Here is a 4249-nt window from a genome sequence, read left to right on the forward strand (position 1 = left end):
AAAACCGTTTCCCTGCCTTTGCCCCACCCAAGAGGTCCCCCCCCCCCCCCCCCCCCCATGTTCTCCCTACCTGTCACTTGTGTTTATGATTGTAAGTCACATTACACCTGCCTGTGCCGAGACCAAAAGTAGTGACGCTAACAAGAATGAAGACAGTCCAGATGAGTTGCATCATTAAAAGCTATGAAATCCTCTTAAGGGAGGAAACTCCACGCAATAAAAAGGTAGAGCTTGCCCAGGGGGAAAGTCTTCTCCAAGCACAAAGCTTGCTTCTTACTCCATTTCTGTCACACCCATCAGTAAAAAGCCGAGTGAACTTCTAAAGGCATCCACCCTGCTTTCTCCATCTCACCACTCTGATAAGCAAGGGTCTCCCTTAGACACAACATTGTTCATATGCACAGAAGTAGGACCACTGGGCATCCTTTCCAGAACCCACTGTCAATTAGTCCACTATGCAGAAAAGCAACTGAGGACAGAAAAGGCTCTGGGCCAAACAGGCATAGTTGAGTGGAATTTTTTGAAGTCCAGTTTTGTTCCCCCTCCCTGCAAAGTCTTTAGATCTGTGCTAGAATGTTTTACTACATGGAGAAAATAGTGTAAGATAGCTATTAAACCATGAATACCCTAACTTCCTGTATTGATAGACTTTTCTACACTAAGGGCCCTTATGTGGAGGCAATACAAAGTAATTAATGCACCAACAAGTTACATCCCAACTTATCTTAATGGGAAAAAATGAGAAAGTCGCCCTTACATAAAAATGCGCAACTGTCCCCAGATCCAAGTCCTAGCTCACAGACCAAATGATCAATAGCACTTTTAAAAGGGCAACATCACAGAATGAACAAGTACTTTTTTTAGAGCAAGCATTCCACTTCTGTACTGCAACATGGGGGTAATAACTTTTACTAGAAATCTGTACTCATGCATGTCCAGACTGAAATGAAAGTGCTACTCTGCTTGCAGCCACCACAGCTCCTGCATGCCTTGTGCTTCAAACAGCAACAGAAGTGGCACCTTTGTTTTACCAGTGGTCCATTTCTGTATTATAAATATAAAGAAGAGTATATGTACATCACCCTCTAAAGCAGGAAAAAACTGTCACTTTTCCAGTCAAGTTGTCAGGTATTTAGCTTTACACCAATATGTGCAAACACCAGAATATTGTTATACCTGCTCACATCACCCTAAACAGTTGCCTCCTATCCATGTTCCTTTGAAATCACTGTTCCACCATCAAATTTCCAGCATTGCAAGATGGTGAAGCTTGTAGGAGCCTAACTGTAATTTGCTGATCCTTTAAAGGAGCCAAGGAAGCACGTGGAGTATCACCAATTCAAAGTCAACTTCACAGCCCTATCAAACTCCAGACCATGACACTCGAGATGCATTTCTCTAAAGGAAAGAAAGAAAGTTTGGGAACAGGAGGGAAGTTTTTATAAAGACAGGAAATTTCTCGAGTAAAATGATTTTTCTTCAAGTCCTTTCTAGTCTCATTTAGAGAAGTCAGCTTGCCATTTAGCATTTGTAGCCAGGCAGGCTGTGTTCTCAGCAGCTCTGCTCAGCACTTGGATGGACAGGCTCCTAGCAAGCCCATGACATTATGAGAAGTGTCACTGACAACTTCACTGGCAATTTATAAAACTTCTGTTTTTGAATCACATCCCCTCCCATCAGTCATTCCTGTACTTGTGTATTCTACCATTGTATTGAAGGACAAATTTCTGAGCTACCCACATCCAGCTTCTAAGTCTCAGACTACTCCCATGAGGACATAACAGGCCTTTGCCTTAAAGAAAAAGTGAAAGCCACAAAAATGTTTGTTTGTTATCTTAAATGTTATACTATGCAAAAACCTGAAACTGAAACAGAGACCATCAGGCTGGTTATTCTTTCTGAAATTCCCCATTTTGCTAAATTAAAGTAACCACAGCTCTAAAGTCCTCATTCATAGCCAAGACCTCCAGGTTAAACCCCAAGAATGATTTCAGCTATCACCTTTAGCAGTATTTTTTAAAGCTGCATCATACTGCATTATTACCCAATTTTAAGTGATCGGAGACATACCAAACACATTTGCCCTCATAGTAAAGATCTTCTGGATCCCATTTGGGATATCCAGCTGCAACTGCATCCCACTTTGTAGCCAAATATCACTAGGGCATAATTAAGGGACATTTATGCCCTTAAAGAATTCATATTATGGCCAAACTTTTCAGAGTTTAAGATTGAGAGAGACAAAACAGCAGCTTCCAACTACCTGAAGGGGGGCTCAAAAGAGGATGGAGCTAGGCTGTTCTGTCATCTGCCACCACTGAGAACAAGGAGCCATGGTCTCACATTACAGCAAGGGAAGTTTAGGTTCTATATTAAGAAGAACTCTCTCACTAGGAGGGTAGTAAAACACAGGAACAGGTCCCCGAGAGAGTTGGTGGAATCGCCATCCCTGGAGGTTAAGACCCAGCTAGACAAAGCTTTGGCTGGGATGATCTAGTTAGGGGTAGTCCTGCTTTGAGCAGGGGGTTGGACTAGGTGACCTACTGGCGGTCCCTTCCAGCCCTAACTTTCTACAATTCAATGACCAGTATTGCCTGTGGAATTAAATTGCTGCAGGATGCTGAAACAATTTAAAAAGCTATCACAATTACAGGGGTGGAAAATACTCACATCATTTGTACTGTAATTGTATACAATTTGAAACCAGTGTTACTAGCCAAAAATTGTTATACAACTTCTCAGACCATATGCTACTAAAGAGGGCCAAGGAGGAAAAGAAAAAAAACCCCACACTCCAACTAGTTAAATTCCAGCATCATTTCCATCTGTTTATTTTAGCAGCTGTTATCAAGTAATAGTTATGCCAGAAAAGTAGCACACAGACCCTTTGTCATAGGGACCGTTAATCTAAAACCTAAGAGAACAGGTGACCCTTATACCATGTCCTCTGACTGACAAATCTTCTTTATGGCCACCTGTCAAAGCTATAGCTTGGCAGACTCCTTTGGAGAGCACCAATCTACTGGTCCTATGGTTTCAGAGCCTCTTACTGGATTTTAACTGCTATGAGAGCAGGCAGTGGACAATCTCACAAACAGACAGGTCCCAATCCATTTAGTATCCCACAGTCCTGCTCCCCCAGAGGCATCCAGATTAGAGGCTTAGACTGGTACACAAAGTGCCAACTAACTATGGCATACACTGGGAGGTACTCTGCTGGGAAGTCACAAAGCAGAACGCAGCAGTATCTTATCAACAAGACTATATCTGATCTTGGAAAAGATTGTTCACTTCTGGGGACCTTACTGCAAGGCACTGGCAGGTTAAAGGAAGTCAGAAAAAAAAAAAACAACAACAAAAGACCAAGGAACAAACACAGACACATTGAAGGAAGTCAACAAAACAACAAAAGCTTGGGGAAGATGTGCACATACACACACACCAAAATTAATAGGATACTTTCTTGTCAGGCTACATAACTAACAGAACTGGCTGGTGGGAGAAAATACCATAATAGCATACACATGTTGGAAGAGAGTGCACAGTACAGAGGTTGTTGTATGGGACAGCCACATTAAGGAACATTAGGCTGCAGTAAAAAGAGGGGGGAAAAAAAAAACAACCTATTCATCTGTGAAAGTCTCCCAAAGAAGAAAGGGGAACCTCACTCACCATGGTTACCCCAAGACTGGATTAAACCTGGAGTAGTCCTAAGTACAGCCCTGCCCTGGCACCAGATATGGATGATTTAAATAAATAAAAACGTGTGGAGTCGACTTCTGTGCAAAGCCGAAGGCCTGCCCACCCCTCTGCTCAGCCCTTGAAGCCTGGCAGCTCACTGAGGGCAACCCCCCCATGCCAGTGGGAGACAAACTCCTTCTACCCGGGGAAGAAATGCATCTCCATGAGCCAGTCCTTTCCTTGCAGTCACAGCTGCCCGGAGCCAGTCTAAGCAGGCAGCAGGAACAGCTTCCCCCTGGGCTGGCTCCCAGCAGAGGCCAGAGACCAGATAGAGGTGCTGGGGAGGGGACAGCCCCGGCCGTGATGGAAGGCTAGGCAGAGACAGGCTGCTTGTCGACAACAGATCTGGGACACAGGACAGCCAGGCTCGTCGAGCTTAGTCTCCAAGGGCCCAGCCGAGCAGGCACAGGCGCTGGCCGGCCTCCCCGGGCCCCGGCGCGCCGCAGCCTCGGCCGGCGGCCACGTCAGTCCCGCGAGGGAAACGGCCGCCTCGCGCCCAGGGGCTTCC

At 45.0% G+C, this 4249-nt stretch overlaps 1 protein-coding gene across 1 annotated transcript in view; it reads right to left on the reverse strand.

Annotated features, from left to right (window-relative positions):
• The window catches only part of CD82 (CD82 molecule), a 66417-nt gene that overhangs the window by 61505 nt on the left and 663 nt on the right, over nt 1-4249 (reverse strand). The gene's annotated exons all lie outside the window — the stretch shown is intronic.

Source organism: Gavialis gangeticus, unplaced genomic scaffold (assembly GCF_001723915.1).
Source record: "Gavialis gangeticus isolate Ggan-Ray unplaced genomic scaffold, GavGan_comp1, whole genome shotgun sequence".
In the NCBI taxonomy this organism is placed as follows: Eukaryota; Metazoa; Chordata; order Crocodylia; family Gavialidae; genus Gavialis; species Gavialis gangeticus.